Source organism: Pristiophorus japonicus, unplaced genomic scaffold (assembly GCF_044704955.1).
Source record: "Pristiophorus japonicus isolate sPriJap1 unplaced genomic scaffold, sPriJap1.hap1 HAP1_SCAFFOLD_163, whole genome shotgun sequence".
Classification (NCBI taxonomy): domain Eukaryota; kingdom Metazoa; phylum Chordata; class Chondrichthyes; family Pristiophoridae; genus Pristiophorus; species Pristiophorus japonicus.
In genome coordinates this window covers 429,176-449,520 of record NW_027251310.1, presented here as the reverse complement: position 1 = coordinate 449,520, position 20,345 = coordinate 429,176, and the positions used below count along the sequence as shown (strand labels likewise).

The following is a 20,345-nucleotide window of genomic DNA, read 5'->3' as shown; positions in this document are numbered from 1 at the left end:
TCATTCTCTGGTTGGTAAACAGTAACGAGTGGGGTGCTGCAGGGATCAGTGCTGGGACCCCAACTATTTGTAATCTATATTAACGACTTGGAAGAAGGGACCGAGTGTAACGTAGTCAAAAATTGGAGGAAAAGCAATGTGTGAGGAGGACACAACAAATCTGCAAAACAACATAGCCAGGCTTAGTGAGTGGGCAAAAATTTGGCAGATGGAGTATAATGTTGGAAAGTGCAAGGTTATGCACTTTGGCAGAAAAAATCAAAGACAAGTTATTATTTAAATGGAGAAAAATTGCACAGTGCTGCAGTAACAGCGGGACCTGCGGGTACTTGTGCATGAAACACAAAAGATTAGTATGTAGGTACAGCAATTGATCAGAAGGCCAATGGAATCTTGGCCTTTATTGCAAAGGGGATGGAGTATAAAAGCAGAGAAGTCTTGTTGCAGTTATAAAGGAGATTGGTAAGGCAAGACCTGGAATACTGCGTGCAGTTTTGGTTTCCATATTTAATACTGCTTTACTTGCTTTGGAGATGTAGAATTTACCAATATTTCGCAAAGATTCCTTGTACCTGTTCCCCTGCAGAGGAGAAGAATCCCTTTCTGGACTTTTAAAATGGAAGGACAAACTTCGGGACACAAATGAGTTTAAAGAGGAAGACGAGGGCTGCAGGGGATAAAAGGGGATGCATTCATGGAGCCCCCACAGTGTTTTAACTCATAAGAAAGATAATTTAATTTGGACCTAAATTACAGAAGCCTGAGATCCCCTAAACATATCTGGGAAGCAGCATATCAATTTTAACATTCTACAACATTTTGGCTGCGAAAAAAGAGTTACCGAATACATGACATGGGGCTAACCTCTGTGAAGCAAGTTCGTGTATTAAGGATCCCAGACTGTCTGGGGGAACTATGCAACACCAATTCACACCCAAAGAGATAATCAAATTACCAACCATTATCTAAACTACACAACTAAAACAAATTACTGCTGAACAAGCCATACAAATTCTGACAAAGAAGAGAGCTCAAAACTAATGAGCAGCTCCCTTGAAACAAAGAGCTGGGCCAGGTTTGGTGGGAGATAAGGAAGCCTTTTTGGGATATATCTATTCCCAGTTTTACAAGGAAAAGAACACAAGCAGCCGGAAGTGGGGAGTGAAGAAATGGAGTAGTGGAGAAAACTGCAAGAAATCATCAAGGACCGACCGAGCATGCAAACAGCAATCGGCCCACGAAACGAAAGGTTGTCAGCAACCAAATTGACAATCCGGGCCACCACAACCAGCGAAACGACCAACCGAAACCAACTCAGCAAAAACCGAAGAATCGACATTTATTTCCACTCTACAATCTACTTCTGAACGACCAACGGGTGAGAAATTACCAAAAAGGACTAACTAAAACTATTCCTAACCAAAGAAAGTGGGTACTTACTCCATACATCCAAAACGCAACTTACCGCATCACCCCAACTGAAGACGATGCAGTCCGAAGTCCTCTCCTCCGTCCGGGATACGGCTCGCCTAGAAGGCCAAGTGCAGTGAACCCCGAAACCGCGATTTCGCGGCAACTGTCAAAAGCGATTGGTGAGCATAGCTCCTGAACCCCCAGAGCTATAACTTAGTTAGTCAGGGGAATTGAGAGCGGGGAATGCTAGGATAACTCGTGTAAATGTATCTGCATTCTCCTCTTTACCCCATTTAGAGTTTAAGCTATATTCTTTTCCCCATAGGCAGTATGTTGACAATTTATTCAACGTGTTGTACCCCTTAGTGTCTATTGCTATTACTATTCTGTGTGTGTTATCAAAGATGTGCCTTTTACTTCCTTTTAAACACAATAAAGCCATACCTGCTTCCTATCTTGAAACCGATTGTTTGCCCAAGTCTGTCACAGCCCCTTTATAATTCAAGTGTCTAGAACCAAGGGTGTGGGAGCGATTCATTTAAGGGCAGAAGGGAAAGCTGACCCTCCGAAAACCACCCCTTACATAATGGTGACCACCAAGGGCCTCTGGGGCAAGGGACGTGATAAGAGAGAGTGTGGTTTCATGAAAAGAAGCAAAAAGGAAGAGGGGCTTTCCTCGTATGTGTTTAAGAGGGTAAATGTGGCGAAGGAGTGGGGACTCGATCTATTGTATGCTGAGCGTCCAGAAGATGCTGCAGCTCAATGGACCGAGAGCAAGGACCATAAAAAGTCAATAGAGAAGGCCATTTGGCTAATTTGCCTTCAGCGACAGATCCGGCTTCTAGATGAGGAGAATGAGAAATTAAAGGGAGTATTGAGGCAGGCAGAAGAGAGGTCGAGTGCAAGGGACACAGTCGGGGAAAGGCTGTGGACAGAGGTGGGACAGTGAAAGGAAAGTAGAGAGCTCACTAAAGAAAGGCACAAAACCGAACTGGACCTTTTACAGTGTCAGATTATTGAAGCCAAGAATAGCGAACTTGCATTGCGGGAATATAATTCCTGCCTCGCCAAGCAAGTTAAAGATTATGGGGAGAGGGTGAAAGACATTCAGGTAGCCTATAAGGTAGCCAGTACCAGGGAATTTGAGGCTGGTGACCATGGCCCATGCCAGCAGCTGATCCAAGGTTTGAACCTTGCTCTATCCCGGGCTAAAGGCATGGTGTGCCTGATAAACCCGGGTTTAGCCCAGGAATACCTGGTAGAGCAAGGAGAAACCCCTAAGTCACCGCCTGCAGCTCCCGGGAACAGCCCAGAGCAGCGGGAATGTCAACCAGAGTGCAGGGCAGGTAATGATTGCGAACTACCAACACCGGCGGCCCCGAGTTTTAAATCGGTTTGGTAGCAGGGGGAAGCAGGCAAGCCAATACAAGGAGGGCTGGAACAAGGGCCAATGCACTCGGTCCGGCAGCAGACGTTTGGCCCACCTGGTGCAAATGGGGCAGCAGGACCCCTAGTAAGCAATTTCATCGCCCCCATGACACCCAAAAACTGAGCGCTATGAAAGGCCACCGAAGTAAGCTCACCCAACAGGGGGATCCCTCGGTACACTTCCTGGAAGTGGAACACACAGGGGATATTAACGGGTGCAATGATTCAGAGCAGGCTAAGCTGTTGCTCCTCTCACTCGACACCAAGCTGTGCCATTTCCTCTCTGCAGACTGCAGAAAGGGGCGAAACACGTACGCCACGGTTAAGGAGGAGGTTCTAGAGGCCATGGGTATGAACGACGGGAGTCCTTTCTCCCGAGTGGAGAAAACAGTGCAGCTCCATGGGGAGACGCCACAGGCTTTCGCCGACAGGTTGTGGCCGGTCTACGAAAGGGCCTGTAGTGGGGTTCTTGACCGGGCCCACCTGGCCCCTAACGAGCTGGCTCACTGGCTCCGCAGCCTGGTGGCAAACAGCTTAACTGGAGTGAAGGCCAAAGCCCAGGTCTGGTTTGATCCAAGAGATCCCAGAACCACCGAGAAGGCAGTGTTCAGACAGTTGACCCTGGCTTACCGGAACGGGAAGGTCCATCAGATTAAACCCAGCCAAGGCAAGAGAGAGTGGCATCAGGAAGGTGGGAACTCTCCCCACAAAGGGGGTGAATGTTTTGGGTGTGGGAAAAGTGGGCACTGGAGGAAGGACTGTCGGAACCCATGGAAAGAGATTAAGGGAAAAGCCACTTCAGCCCCAGCCCGTAAGGCAGGGGCAGGAACACCCGACTCATATGAGACACTCGTAGCCACCCTACAGACACTTATAAATGGACTGGGAGCAGTAGCTACCGCAACCGGTACAGTAGCCGGTACGGTAAATCCCTCTGCTCCAACCCACCCATGTGTATGACTAGAGCCAGCGCAGCCTGTGTACCTGTGTTCCCTGGAGTAAGATGCCTGGAAGAGACCGTGCGTTACAATGGAGGTGGAGAAAGTGAACGGAACCTACCTGCTAGATACCGGTGCTTCCTGCACCCCTGTACATGCAGATAACCCGGCTACCTCACCTCTATCGAACGGGGTCCCATACAGTCTAGTGGGGTTCACAGGCAACGAGCAAACTGGTTCGTTTCCCATCCCGCTCACCATTCAGTTAGGGACACTCAAAACGAAATGGAAGTGTGTCCTGATGAAATGGGAGCAGGAGGGAAAATGTATCCTGGGGGCTGATTTTATCATTAGCCACTAGATCCTTTTGGATCTGAGGAACCACTGTCGATGGGGAGCCATAGAGACAGACAGGGAAGGTGAGGTGGCGGTGATGCCAGAAAAAGAGGCCAAGGGAACGTTGTGTACCGTGCAGCCAAAGGAGGGTTATGACTTGGAATTACTGGTCAGTAACACCCCAGTGGAGTACCAGGCATATGTACGGGCACACCTTGCAGCATTCGCCACCCACAAACATGACTGTGGCAGGGTAATGGGGGTGGAAGTTAATTTAGAAGGGGACCCCATGACCCAACCACAAAAGCAATATAACTTCCCCAGGGAGGCAGAGGTAGTCCTGACAACGGCGCTGGGATCACTGGTAGAGCAAGGGGTGTTAAGACCAATAGCAACCCATGTGAACTCTCCACTGTGGCCGGTTAAGAAATGGGACAACTCATGGAGGGCCACCGTGAACTATCGAGTGCTAAATAAGAATATCCCTGCCTGTGCACACACTGTAGCAGCCGTAGCGGACCTCAGAGGGAGTATTCCAGCATCCGCGACCACTTTCACGGTGTTGGACATTTCAAATGGGCTCTGGTCCATTCTTTTAAATCGGGAGGACCAGTACAAGTTCGTCTTTACCTTTAAGGGCCAACAATACACGTGGAACTGTCTTCCCCAGGGCTTCCACAACAGCCCAGCATTTTTCACCAATGCATGGCGAACTGTTTAACGGGCTTTAGCAGACCCCAGCAGTTGGTGCAGTATGTGGATGACCTGCTCCTGTTCACCGATCAGGGGGAGGAGCATGGCCCACTGCTGGCTGAGCTGCTGGAGCTGCTAAAAGAAGAAGGGTTTAAAGTAAACCCGAATAAGGCACAGATCGGCCAGAAGGAAGTCAAATTCCTGGGGCTGACTGTGCGCGCTGGGGAAAGAGCCATAGACAAGGCTAGAAGGGAGGCAGTACAGGAGTTACCAGCCCGCAACACAGTGACAGGGGTAAGATCCTTTCTAGGGCTCACCGGGTACTGCAGAGACTTCATTGAAGATTATGCAGCCACCGCAGCCCCTCTGCTCAGGCTCCTACACAAGGGGGTAGAGCGGGACTGGGATGAGGGGTTGTGAGGCAGCATTTAATCAGCTCAAGAAGGACTTGCAGACCGCGCCAGCCTTCGGAGCGATAGATGTAGGAAAGGAGTTTTTCCTGGAGGTGGCAGCCAGCGGGGACAGTTTGAGCTCAGTGCTGCTTCAAGAGCGGCACGGCCAGCTGAGACCGGTGATTTACTCCTCCAGGATCCTCACAGATGTGGAGAAGGGGTACTCCAACTGTGAGAGACACCTCCAAGCCACACATTGGGCAATGAAAATATCCTTGATCTTCACGGGAGGGTCTCCTCTAACACTCCTAACCCACCACACACCTACTCAGATGCTCCTAGATGGGATGATTAAGGACGGGACGGTGAGCAGTGCCCGCATTGCTCGCTGGACCCTGCTCCTCTCCTAGATGGACCTCAGAGTAGAAGGCCCCCATGAGCCAAGGCTCGCAGCCAACCTAATCTAACCAGGGAAAGCCCACAGGTGCTCCATAGAAGGGGTATGGGAGGTGAACATTGGCCTTCGGGCTGGGTTACACCCTACAGGCCGGGATATCTACGTGGACGGGTCCAGCATGGTATCTGCTGGCAAACGACTCACTGAGTGCGGAGCCTATGACCCAAGGTCAGGTATTGCCCGGGTAATCAAGCTCCGCAGCATCATGAGCGCCCAGCATGCTGAACTGTCCGCCGTAATGTACATGGTGTCCCACCCTGAGGAATTCCCTACGCCGTACACGATTTGCTCGGACAGTATGTTCACCTGCAATTCGTGTACAGTGTACCTGGCTATATGGTCCCGTCGCGGATACACGTCCGCTGACGGGTGACCCCTGGCAATCAAGCCCCTGCTGGAGAAAATCATGACAGCGGTGGGGGAAGAAGGAAAGGTCTACAGACAGAAGGTGAAGGACCATTCAAAAACCGAACCCCGTGCAGAGGGAAACCAACAGGCTGACAAACTGGCCAAAGAAGGTGCCCGCACGGGAAAGTTCTGGGACCGCTATGTCACCGGCCGCATAGCAGCAGTCAAGAATAAGAACAGGGCAACAGAGAGTACAGGGATAGCTTTGGCCCCGGACTTAAAAACAGTTCAGGCACAGGACCCAGTCCGTTAAGGAAGGCATGCTGTTTGAAGAGGGACAATGGGTCGTGCCACAGCAGCACCAGAGGGAATTCCTAAAACTGGCCCATGAGGGTCCAGGAGCGGGACACCCTGGGCCTGAGACCACCTGGCAACGGGTGGAACAGGCAGGATGGTGGCCGAGACTCAGGGAGGATGTCCGTGGGTTCTGTGCGAACTGCCTGGTGTGTGCTGCGAACAACCCTGACCCCCAGAAAAGGAAGGTGTCCCTAGGACACGTCAGGAGGGTAGAGGGACCATGGCAGTCAATCCAAATTGACTACATCGGGCCCCTACCCACCGCCCAGGGTGGCTACAAATACTGCCTAGTCCTGGTGGACGTGTTCTCAAAATGGGTTGAAGCCTTGCCCTGCCGAACAGCCACCGCACTAGGGACAGCTAAGATTCTAGTGAGGGAAGTGTTCTCCTGGTGGGGACTCCCACAGTATGTGGAGGCGGACCAGGGGAGCCATTTCACCGGGCAGTTATTGCAGGCAACCCTTAACCTGCTCGGCATTGAGGGGAAATGGCACATTGCCCACAATCTACAGTCATCGGGTAATGTGGAGCTTTTAAACTACACCATTAAAGAAAGGCTGCGGAAGGAGACAGGAGACTCACCCCAAAAGTGGGTGGAGGTCTTACCGTTGGTCCTAATGGGGATCCGAGCCATCCAGTCAAAGAGCACGGGGTATTCCCCATGCGAGCTCATGACTGGCCGGATAATGCGGACCCCCACACATGTCCTAGCACCGGTGCTCACAGAAAGTCAGCTCAGAGAGGTGAACTGGGACTGGTTTGTCAGGAACCTGTTTGATTACGTCAAACAGATTCACTGGCAGGCTGCGAGTAACATGGGCAGACAGCATCAGAGTAATCGATTGCTGCTAGAACCCAGCAAACACCACGAATGGGAGATAGGAGGCCAGGTCATGGTGAGGAACCATGCTCGGGTCGGGGTTTGTGAAGCATTATATATGGGGCCATATAGCATTGTCGACAAGGCAAGCCCGATGGTCTATGCCATAAAGCTGCCCCGCTGTACTAAGTGATTCCACATCAACCAGTGCAAGCTGTACAACCCAGGGTCAGCCAAGCACAGAGGGCAGCCGGGATGTGTGAACTGTCCTCAGGACAGGGATCCTCCGTTGGCCGCCCCCGATGGTGGAGGGCCCACAGGGAATGTGGCAGGCTCAGAAACCGTGCCTTTCGGGACGGTGAATTGCAGTACTGGAGGGGCTATCCCACCCATCGTTTGGGATTTGGACGCACCCCCAGTAACCCAAGCCCTGAGAAGGACTCTCCGTACACCACGGCCAAAGATACCGTGGTCACCGGCATCTGAGCCTCAGCGATTCTACCCTAGGAGAAGGGCAGCCTGACAGGAAAGGCCGAAGGTCAGAAGTACAGAGGCCACTCAGAGTAGGGACCCCCAGCCAGCCGCCTCCAGCGGTGAGGGTCTCACAGGAGCAGTAGCATCGAGCTCTCCCAGAGACAAGTGTCTCCAGCTCACTGGCTGCGGGGAAACCCTAGCATCCAGGCGGCTATCAGACCGCACCAGGCATGGGCCTGACAGGGACTAACCAGGCCACCCGGAGACGGGTGGCGGCTGTGCATAGCTCTAATTTTTAGTCTAAGGTAGCTGACTGCAACATTTTAAATTTTAAGGTTTAGTTTAGAATTGAGGGTAATGTTGCAGTAATGTTTAGGTGATTGTTTTGAGTTTGTCTTGTGTGTCAGCCAGCCTGAGAGCAGTCCTCAAGGACAGGATCCAGACATTACCAGGTGATGGACAAACCTCAGGAGACCAATTGATGTTGTTTAATTTTAATCTATGTTCTTCCTTCTGTAATGTGGTTGTACGTTGACTACATGCTGGTGAATATAATGTAATTGAAATGAAATGCAACTGTGCTGAAATTCAATTGTAGGGATGGAACCCCTTCCAAGCTGGGAGGGTGTAAACGTAAAAAGTTTGTACCTGTAAAGGGAAAAGTGTGTATCTGTGGTGATGTTGCATAAGTGTAATGCATATTTTGGTATTAGTTTAGTTAATTTACAGGGAAGGTTATTTCTTGAGAGCCAGGAACTTTGCTCACCTGTAAGATGATACAATAAATGACATGGTATCACAGCGGGGAATGTAGAATTTACCAATATCTCGCAAAGATGCCTGGTACCTTTCCCCTACAGAGGAGAAGAATTCCTTTCTGGGCATTTAAAATGAGTTTAAAGGGGCAGATGACGCCTGCAGGGGATAAAAGGGAATGCATTCATCGAGACCCCCCCGTCCCCACAGTGTTTGGACTCATAGGAAAGAGAATTCAAATTAGACCTAAATTTCAGAAGCCTGAGATCCCCTAAACATCTATGCAAAGGAGCAGATCAATTTTAAGATTCTACAACATTTTGGCTGCGAAAAAGAGTTACCGAATACAGAAGGTGGGGCTAAACTCTGTGAAGCAAATTCATGTATTAAGGATCCCAGACTGTCTGGGGGGAATTATTCACCCCATAAGAGATAATCGAATTACCCAATCAAGCACAATGGAAATCATGGTCAGGAAACTGGACAATCCTCAAACAATGCAAAACCAGTGATAGCACATTCTCACACCCTTATCGAGTTACTGCCGACAAAGGAGACATTTGAAAATCAATGGACAGAACAGTTTAAACAGAGCCCAAGAGATTTGATGGGAGATAACAAAGCCTTTTTTGGGGGATATATCTATCCCCCAGTTTTACAAGGAAAAACTAACAGAACACAGACTAGAACTCGCACTGACTCGAACAAGGACATAGACTGGAACACAGACACAGACACAAGCAGCCTGCTTCCTCTGCAGTGAAGAAATGGAACAGTGAAGGAAACTACCAGAATTCATCAAGAACTGACCGAGCACGAGGCCCACGAAACGGAAGGTTGTCAGCAACCAAATTGACAATCACTCTACAATCTACTTCTGAACGACCCAACGGGGGAGAAATTACCAAAATGGACTAACTAAAACTATTCCTAACCAAAGAAAGTGGGTACTTACCCCATACATCAAAAACGCAACTTAGCGTATCAACGGACGCACCCCAACCGAAGACTACGCAGTCCGAAGTCCTCTCCTCTGTCCGGGGTCCGGCTCGCCTAGAAGGCCAAGTGCAGCGAACCCCGAAACCGCGAATCATCGGCAACTGTCTAAAGGGATTGGTGAGCATAGCCCCTGAACCCTCAGAGCTATAACTTAGTTAGTTAGGGGAATTGGGAGGTGGGAGGCTGGGATAACTTGTGTAAATGTACCTGCATTCTCCTCTTTACCCCATTTAGAGTTTAAGCTGTATTCTTTTCCCCACAGGCTGTAATTTGACAATTTATTCAATGTGTTGTACCCCTCAGTGTGTATTGGTCTGTGTGTGTTATTAAAACTGTGCCTTTTACTTCTTTCTAAACACAATAAAGCCATACCTTCTTCCTACCTTGAAACCGATTGTCTGTCCAAGTCTTTTACAGTCCCTTCATAATTCCAGTGTCGAGAACCAAGGGTCAGGGAGCGATTTGGAACCGCTCATATAAGGTCAAAAGGGCAAGCTGACCCCCTGAAAACCACCCCTTACACTGCCGGCCACAACTCCTTCATAACCGATCTTATTCCTCTCACTACTTCTTTACCCATGGATTCCTCGTGAGGTTGTGGTGACCTGAAATTTCTAAAATCTTAATTTAAAACTAGAACTCTTCAACATTCTTAAACTCATATCGTGCTATTATATACATCTGCCACCCGTCTCTGACTGGCCAAGTTAATCCCTGTCCTTCTCCTTCCCTTATTCAGCCTCTGGTTTGCCTGTGTGGCCGGCGGTAAGGCGGTCTGTACCGCAGGACCCAGAGTGTTCTGACTGGAGGTGTGCCTGAGTCCCACATTATCGGGGGAATGGACCCTCTGGGGCAACAACACACTTCCCCTTTAGGTGTGGCTGCTGAGTTCATTTCATTAACTGAGGATTCTGCACAGCCGGGGGCTGTAGGCTGGGGACTCTCAGTTCGTGGCTGGTCCACCACGACCTCTCCCGTCAATCCCTCACCGCCGAAGGCTGCCGGCTGGGGATCCCTGTCCGTAGACTGATCCCTGATCTTGCGTATTCTCGAACGGATGGCCAACCTCCCGGGGCTGACCCACTGAAACTGGGGCACTGGTGACCACGGTGTCTCCGGGAAGCGAGCCGGGACAGCTTTGTCAGGAATCTGTTTGAACATCTTAAACAGATTCACTGGCAGGCTGCTAACAACATGGGCAATGAACTCAGCACTTTAGCTCGAGTGTTCAGGACAGAACGCGTCCCTGAGCATGTATGAGGAAAAAGCTCCAGAAAATATTCTCGGCCAGGGAGCTTTCGCTTGTGAGGTGAACGTGTTAAGCGCGACACTGCGGAAACATCTCCACTTTCAGCACCAGGTCAGAAAGAAATGTGAAGCGAGCAGGTGGACTGCAGAATTCCACTTTTAAGGAGTTGGTCATGGTGTCAAACAAAGAGTTTCACTAAATGATTAAAAATAAGAAATGTCAAAGTCGAACATGCACCTCCAGAGGAGACTGCGATCTGAACACAGCACTTTAAACCACTCCGCCACCCTGAGTATTCAATGCTGGATGTGGCCACCTGCAGGGTGATTTTGAACTTTTGTGTCCTGACACATGAAATAAATGAGGGCAGTAGGCGTATCTCTGCCTGACACCGGGGAAACAGTGAGACAGATCTTGGAGCAAGGGTCTGGTTATTGCCAAACAGCAAAGAAAATATTTTCTGGAAGAACAATGTTGAAAATAATTGCAACCCCAACATGATTAGAACACACAACCTTTCGATTTGGAGTCAGGCGTGCTACCATTGCCTGACAAGGTCCACACATGAAGTCTGAGATGTTCAGCGATATGAAGGTTTCACAATACAAAGGGCTTTAAAATCCCCGCCCATTCCCACCAGGTATCAGAAGCAGCGCTCACCTGCCAGTCACCGTATGTATTTTTCTTAAAATTTTGTATTGTTTTCACGGGAAAGCATCATTAATTAACTCCTCACCTTCTTTTGCACAATGAAAGAAATGCTAACTGACGGAGAGTCGATACTTCAATCATTTGTCCTGTGCTTTGGGGAGTGGGCGGGAAGTGGACCTGAGTCCATGATTGCATCGGCCATGATCATATTAAATGTCGGAGCAGGCTCAAGGGGCGTATGGTTGACTACTGCTCCTATTTCTTATCTTCTTATGTTCTTATGCATGTTGATCTATTTTACTCACTGTATTTTAGGAGTCTGGTTCAAAATCTTCATTGCTGATGACACCAGGAATCTGGGGCAACTTTTGTCAAATTTAACAGCACCGGTTGTTCCGACCGTGCACAGAAAATAGAATCAGTAGTGAAGATAAAATCCTACGCTGCTCATTTTCAGATTCAATGCAGCAGGATTTCAAATAAAGTAAAAGAATTTTACACTGAAAAGATTTAGAAGTGTTACTTGTATTTGTGTCTTTAATTAAACTTTGTGGCGTCTGATTCCCGTTCATGCCTCTGCTGAATAAGAAAGGAGAGTTTGACGTTGACCAGACTGCACTGCCCCTGATATTTGTGAGCTCATCCTTTATATTCAGTGGTTTCTCGCCCTTTGATGGGCTGCAGTGTGGCGGATATCACGTGGGCCTCACACGCAAAAGGTCCCCGGTGGATCCGTTTTCTCTCACTGAAAGTTATCTATTTATTGGTTAAATAAAGAGCAATTCAGGAATAAGGGAGCCCTTTTGCCAGGAGAATAAATAGCAAATAAAAACAGCAAATTCTGCACATCTCAGCAAATCAGGCAGCATTTGCCAGGAGACTCAACTCGCCTCCGATTGTTCCCATTTGGCAAGTTTAAACAAAATGTTTCTGCCTGGGATCGAACCAGGGACCTTTTGCATGTAAAGCAAACATGATAACCACTACAGTACAGAAATCACTGGTACAACAGCCCCAACAGCTGACCAGTGAGCTCCCTCTGCGCTGATCGGGAATGAGGAGGCTCACCTGAAACAACTTCTGTCCCACACTGAAAGTTCTCAATCCTTCTCCTCCGCTGCCCTTTACAGAAATGTCACGGATCACCCAGCCACCGTGTTCACTACCACATCCTCACAGTGGGGCCACAGAGGCTCCTACCGTCTCCCCGCGATCAGCGAACTCGCCCAATTTACAAAATTAAACCCGGAACACGTGCCCGGCAAAGGGCAGGAGAAGCCAGATAGTCTGTAATCTCGGTCTATCACAGAAAGTATTGGTATTCATGGTGCTCACAGCAATTATTAATCGTCTCACAGACCTCAATTATTTTTATGCGATGAATTGATCGAGTATCGTTACCAGGTCAGTGCAGCGGATCTTAACCCCTCGACCACCAGGGAACAGTTATGATAGATGTTGATATATTTATATATATTTATATAAGGACCTGAATATCAACGGCTAGCTACCTTGACCTCATGGCGAACAGCAGTGCATCTAACTTTGAGTGAAGTAAATTGTTCCACAATGAAACCCATTTCATCTTTTGTTCCCTTTTAAACACTAGAAACTGAGACAGGGGGAATAAATAGAGAAATAAAAGCACAGCGATCAAGACAAGAGGAAGAGAGAAGGGGAAAGAAACTGTCCCCACCCAGAACTAATGCAGAAACCCCTCTGCTGCGCTCGGGGTGGCCACCCACAGCCTGGATACACTAACGGGAGAACACCAGCGGCAGGTCGGGGCCATAAAAGGAACGGCGAGCGGCCCTGGGAGCAGCTTCGAGTTCCCGGGAGACTGCTCCTGGGAGCAGTGCGAGCTGGTGCAGGAGGGCGGCGGCAGCGAAGTGTGACGTCATCAAGGTCCAGGTCAGTGATTAGAGAGTGGGCAGATACAGCAGGAGCGGTGAGATCGGGGCGAAGGAGCGGCGAGAGACTGTGGAGGGATGTGATCGGGGCCCAGGGGAGGCATGAGTTCAGGGCCAGGGGCCCAGGGTTAGCACGGGCCAGCCCACACTGCGATATGTGTGCACACTGGGTCTGTGCAGCAGAGCTGGTCTCCAGTCGTCTTGTTTCACCCTTGCCACTGGACCAAGACCTCGGTCTGTCAAGCCTGTGTGATGGCTGGGGTGCAATGGCCATCAAATGTTAAAAAAATCCACGTACAGGCATCATCCACCCTTCAACATACATTTCAGGACCTGGAATATTGAAACACCTGTGAACTCATCCTTTTTTGGCGAGGAAGCAAGTCATCCTCTCTTCGAGGGAATGCCTATGATGATGATGAACTGGATTTGCTGCAGTCCGCGGGCAGCAGGTGATGAAAGCGGGCGTGAGAGGGTGAGTGACAGGTGGGCACTGCTTCTGATGCTGTCTGACCCACGGTGGGAGTGGCCGGGGATTTTAAAGCCCTTTCATTGCACCAATGCAGGGTAAATGAAACTGTGTTTCAGGAACCTTCATGTTTCCAAACATGGACAATTTGCACTGTAGACCTTGTGGTGCAACGGTAGTGTGTCTGACTCCCGATCAGAAGGCTGTGTATCCAAATCATGTCGGGATCATTGTTCTTCAAAAGTTGCAAACTTCTTTGCTGTTTGGCAATAACCTGACACTTGCTCTAATGTTTGTCTCACTGTTTCCCTGGTGTCAGGCACAGATATGCCAGATGCCCTCATTTACTTCATGTAACAAGACACAAAAGTTCAAAATTTAAATGAACTTACAGTCTGGATGGCCGAGCCGTCGAAGGTGCTGCGTTCAGTTTGCAGTCTGCTCTTAAAGCGCGGTTTCAAATCCCTTTTCTTATTTTTAGTCATTAAGCAAAACTCATTTGCTTGGCACCACGACGAGCTCCTTAAAACTGGGATTCAGCAGTTCACCTGCTCGCTTAACATTTCCGTCTGACCGGGTGCTGAAAGTGGAGATGTTTCTGCAGTGTAGCGGTTAACACGTTCACCTCACACGCGAAAGCTCACCGGGTGGGAATATTTTCTGGAACTTTCTCCTCATGCATGCTCAGGGCGAGATTGTTCTCCTGTGAAAGGTCATATGATCATAAACATGTAAGGATTAGGAGCCGGAGTAGGCCATTCGGCCCCTCGAGCCTGGTCCACCATTCAAGAAGATCCTGGCAGTTCTTCGACATCAAGTTTAAACATCTGGGGCGGAGCCAACAGGCGCCTGGCTGCAATCAGTGACAAAAACGTTTGCTTTAGCAGAAGCACAGCGAGCTCAGTTGATACAGCGTGAGATTTTTAATCTCAGGTTCTCGGGTTCGAACACCAAGTTTGTTGATTACTTTTTAACTACTTTTTATGTTGCTTTCACGGGAATACATCGTTAATTAACCGATGATCTTCTTTTGCACAAATAGAGAAATTCTAACTGAAGGAGATTCCATAATTGGATAATTTATCTGTGCTCTGCAAGTTAACTCTTAAACCATAAACCATTTTACACACTGCTTTCGGGGTCTGGTTCAAAATGTTCATTGCTGGTAACATCAACAGGAGACTGGGGAAACAGTGAGACTGACTTTAGAGCAAGGGTCTGGTTATTGTGAAACACCAAAGAAAATATACATTCTGGAAGAATAACATCGAAAGGAAATGAGACCCAACACCCAGAAAGAAGTGTTAAGACAGAAGATGAAATGCTGCATCCCTTTCTGCAAAAAATTCCTTTCACAAACATTTCTCTGACCGAAGCTGCACAAAACAAAAATGTTCGTTTCAAAGTCATTAAACTCCCGAATTTCCGCTTCACCGGAATCTCCTGAATTAGATGCCTCTAGTTTTGCCGACTCAATCCATGTCCCTTTGCAATGTTCTGCTTCCACCCACACTATGAAATGTGCCGCTAACTTATAGAATCATGGAATGGTTACAGCAGGGAAGGCCATTCGGCCCGTCGAGCCAGTGCCGACTCTCAGCGAGTCCCACTCCCCCGCCCTTTCCCCTGAGGCCTGCAGTTGTTTTTCCTTCAGACACTTATCCAACTCCCGTTTGAAAGATAAGATTGAGTCTGCCTCCACCGCCCTTTCAAGCCGTGCATTCCAGATCCTAACCACTCGCTGCTAAATGGTCATCTCCTGTTCCTATGTGTAAAGTCTGGGAAACACGAGATCAATTCCTGCCACACTCACAGACTTCCTAAATATAGCACCGTCTTTCTTTCTCATAAAACCAGGTCCTGAAGTGTAGACCAGCTGTGTAGGTTAAAGCTCTGGTTATGTTCCTAACATCACTTCAATTGCAGTGTTTCCGTAGTGTAGTGGTTGTCACATTTTCTTCACCCGCGAATGATCTTTGGTTCGAAACTGGGCGGAAACATTTTGAAAACCCGTTTAATTAAATATTAGAAAAAATGGATTTATTCATATTAATGTTTCAATATTAACAAAACACAATGTCCCACAGCCTTGTTAAATTTTCTGATATCTATGTTCAGTTCTGTATCCACTCAAACTCGACACTTGAACTGAATGCTCATATAAGTATTGGAGTGGGAACTCACTGGATAACAGCACAGCTGGCAATGTTTGCAGAATACATTCGTGACACCAAAGCACACAATGACAACCTGGAACTGTGCAGCACAGTATCCTCGGGGAAAACAGTTGAAGTCCCTGAGAGGGCTTAAACCACCAACGTTTTGGTTAACAACCGAACACGCTAACCCATTGCGCCACAGAAACTGACACAAGTGTATACTGCAAGACATCCCAAACCAGGGCGTCCGTCAGTTAAAGCTTCAGATTGCTCCGACCAGTTGGAACTTGTCCACTCTCAGTTGTACTTTTCCCAAATAAAGGGTGGGACATTCATTGTGGATGCGTGGAAGCAGTCTGGTCCCGCACACTGCAGACACTTCCATGTCACCACCAACCTGCTCTCCCACAACCGGTGTGATCTGCCTTCCAGCCTTCCGGTGCCTTGTCTGTGACGAAGTATTCTCATTGGCCCGAAGCCAGTATTAGGTTTTAATTTCTTTTCAGCTCCTGACTGCGGATAGTCCTGTGATTAAACGGGAACTAAATGCTTGCAGGGACAGTTGGATTCACCATTTCTTTGCTTGGTGAAATTTCAAAGATTGAAAGTGACGCACATCAACCCCAAACCTCGTCACCTACTCGCTAACCGCTACACGCTGCTCCCGTGAGATGGAAGCCCAGTTGCTGTTTCAAGCTTGAATGCAGGTACAAGCAGAACTCATTCAAAGAAAGTCCAAGTCCCTGAGGCACCTGATTATCTGCACCAAACTCCTTTGTAAAGAGTTGAGGTTCGTGTTGGGTGATTTGTGCACATCTTTCCCCACACGACAACACTTCAAACATAACTCAACGGCTGTAAAGCGCTTTGGGGCGTCATGAGTTCCTGAAAGGCACTGCAGAAATGCAAGTCTACCTTTGCAAAATTTCTATGCAATTTCAAACTCGCCGGCAAAATAATGGACTCATCCAGGATTGGAAGCCAGGACTTCTCACAAATTTCATTTAACTTCGACTCATCTGAAGTCACACCTTTAGATCAATGAACCAACTGCTTGACAATCAGAATGGTAATGTATAGCCATTATAAAAGCAAGTTTTTGTGTGTGGCTACTCTTGATGAGAGAAGCACGTGAGACCGAATCAGTGACTTTGCTTTTTCGACCTGTCTTCTGAAGCGCCGCACGGTCCCACTCCGACAGTCAATGGGCTGCTGGGACGTTAGTGTATCCAGGCTATGGGTGGCCACCCCGAGCGCAGCAGAGGGGTTTCTGCATTAGTTCTGGCAGGGGACAGTATTCCCCTTCTCTCTTCCTCTTGTCTGTATCCCTGTGCTTTTATTTCTCTATTTATACCCCCTGTCTCAGTTTCTAGTGTTTAAAAGGGAATAAAGGATGAAATGGGTGTCACTGTGGAACAATTTCTCCCGCTCAAAGTTAGATTCACGACCGTTGTGCCATGAGGTCTAGACAGCTTGCCGTTGACATACAGGTTCATGTATAAATATATATTTTTATATTGATACAAATTATCGAAGTTGTTCCCTGGTTGATTGGTTAAGATCCCGAGCATTAACCCTTTCCATTCTCAATCAGTTCATCGCAGAAACATAATTGAGGTGTGTGAGAGGATTAATGATTGCTATAATCGCCGTTAATAACCCCACTACTATCTGTTACAGAATGAGCTTACACACACTCCCGCTTCTCCTGCTCTTTGCCGGACACATGTCCCGGGTTTAATTTTACAAACTGGGCGAGTTCGCTGATCGCGGGGAGACGGTCGGAGCCTCTGTGGCCCCACTGTGAGCATGTGGAAGTGAACACGTGACATTTCTGTAAAGGGCAGCGGAGGAGAAGGATTGAGAACTTTCAGTGTTGGACAGAAGTTGTTTCAGGTGAGCCAACACATTCCTGATCCTCCTCTCTTCTTAGGTAATCCCGGAGTCGAGGATGACTTGCTTCCACATTAAAAATCAGTGGTGATCAGCACAGAGGGAGCTCACTGGTCAGCTCCCGTCTGTTGAGGTCGCTGTGCCAAGGGTTTCCCTAGTGTCGCGGTTATAACATTTGCTTTACACATGGAAGGTCACCGGTTCGATCCAGTGCGGGAAAATTGTGTTGAAATTTCCTATAGGGGAACAATCGGAGGCGAGTTTCGTCTCCTGGCAAATGCGAACTGACCTGCTGAGATTTCCAGCATTTGCTATTTTTATTTGCTATTTATTCTCCTAGCAAAAGGGCTCCCTTATTCCTTAATTGCTCTTTATTTCACCAATAAATAGATAACTTTTAGCAAGAGAAAATGGATCCACCGGGGAACTTTGGCGTGTCGGAATAACCGGTGCTGTTAAATTTGACAAAAGTTGCACCAGATTCCTGGTGTCGCCAGCGATGAGGTATTTGAACCAGACTCCTAAAACACAACGTGTAAAATGGGATATGGTTTAACAGTTAACATGCAAAGCACAGAACAAATGATTGAAGTATCGACTGTCCCTCAGTCAGCATTTCTTTCAGTGTACAAAAGAAGATGACGGGTTAATTAATGATGCTTTCCCGTGAAAACAACACAAAAGTTAAACAAAAAACATACGGTGACTGGCAGGTGAGCGCTTCTTCTGATACCTGGTGGGAATGGGCAGGGATTTTAAAGCCCCTTGTATTGCAGAATCTTCATATAGACGAACATCTCAAGCTCCCTGTGTAGGCCTTGTGGTGCAACGGTAGTGCGTCTGACTGCAGATCAGAAGGTTGTGTGTTCAAATCACGTCGAGGTCACTGCTCTTTTGGGTAATCCCGGAATTAATATTTTCTTTGCTGTTTGGCAATAACCAGACCCTTGCTCCAAGGTCTGTCTCACTGTTTCCCCGCTGTCAGTCAGAGAAACACCTGTTGCCCTCATTTATTTCTTGTGACAAGACACAAAAGTTCAAAATCAACCTGCAGGTGGCCATATACAGCACTGGATAGTCAGGACAGCCGAGCGGTCTAAGCTGTTGTGTTCAGTCTGCTCTGAAAGTGTGGGTTTGAATCCCACTTCTAGCACCTTTTATTTTTAGTCATTAAGCAAAACTCATTTGCTTGGCACAACGATCAGCTCCTAAAAAGTGGGATTCTGCAGTTCACCTGCTCGCTCAGCATCTCCGTCTGACCTGGTGCTGAAGGTGGAGATGTTTCCGCAGTGTGGCCGTTCACACGTTCACCTTACTGTCATGTATCTCACACTACTCTGCAGTTCTGAGTCGTTTTGAACATCTCTTTCAGCCAGGTGTGGGTACCTTCAAACGGGCTAAAGTTAAAATCTACATCACACAGGATGCCAGACCGGTCCATCACAAGGCTAGAGCTGTGCCTTATGTGATGAGGGAAAAGGTTGAACACGAACTGGACCGGCTTCTGGAATTTAGCGACTGGTCAAGTCCCATCATCCCCGTCATGAAGCCTGATGGATCCGTACAAATCTGTGGGGATTACAAGTCTACCATAAACAGAGTCTCCCTGCAGGACCAATACCTGCTGCCCAGAGCAGAGGACCTATTTGCCACGTTGGCTGGAGGAAAACTTTTCTCGAAACTAGATCTTACGTCTGCGTATATGACGCAAGAACTGACCGAAGAGTCTCAGCTACTCACCACCATCAACACAGATCGAGGCCTTTTTATGTACAATCGATGCCCATTCGGCATCAGGTTGGCAGCTGCTATATTCCAGCGCAACATGGAGAGTCTGCTCAAGTCCATCCTGGGGACGGTTGTGTTTCAAGATGACATACTCATCACGGGCAGGGACACCGATTCCCATCTCCGCAATTTGCAGGAAGTACTAAGTCGATTGGATCGAGTAGGCCTAAGAGTTAAGAAATCCAAGTGTTTGTTTCTCGCGCCTGAGGTTGAATTTTTGGGCAGAAGAATTGCCGCTGATGGAATCCGCCCAACAGAATCAAAAACCAAAGCAATTCGTCTGGCACCCAGGCCCTGGAATATCTCAGAACTGCCTGCCTTTCTCGGGCTATTCAATTACTTTGGGAACTTTATGCAGAACTTGAGCACGCTGCTGGAGCCTCTCCACATGCTACCCAGAAAGGGGTGCGATTGGTTTTGGGGGGACGCCCAAGAACACGCCTTCAATAAAGAACTCAATCTTCTATATTCCAACAGTGTTTTAGCCTTTTTTGACCCAGGTAAAAAGTTAGTTCTTACATGTGATGCGTCAGCGTATAGGGTCGGGTGCGTTTTACAGCATGTCAATGATGTGGGTAAATTACAACCCATTGCTTATGCCTCCAGGTCACTTTCGTGGGCGGCGTGCGGGTACGATATGGTTGAGAAGTCGGAGCTCGTGTGCGTGTACGATGTCAAAAAGATGCACCAATACCTTTTCGTGGCCAAGTTCGGGTTAGAAACCAACCACAAACCCCTCACGTCCCTGCTATCTGAGTGCAAGGCAATAAACGCCAAAGCCTCGGCACGCATTCAGCGGTGGGCACTCATGCTGG

General features: G+C 48.3%; 2 non-coding genes across 2 annotated transcripts; one reads left to right on the top strand and one right to left on the bottom strand.

Moving 5' to 3' along the window:
• Window positions 1–12,236: 12,236 nt before the first annotated feature.
• Window positions 12,237–12,309, bottom strand: trnav-uac (transfer RNA valine (anticodon UAC)). Its single transcript has one exon. It is a non-coding gene; the product is annotated as a tRNA-Val (tRNA).
• A 6,247-nt stretch (window positions 12,310–18,556) lies between these two features.
• On the top strand, window positions 18,557–18,628 carry trnac-gca (transfer RNA cysteine (anticodon GCA)). The gene has a single exon. It is a non-coding gene; the product is annotated as a tRNA-Cys (tRNA).
• The last annotated feature ends 1,717 nt before the right edge of the window (window positions 18,629–20,345 follow it).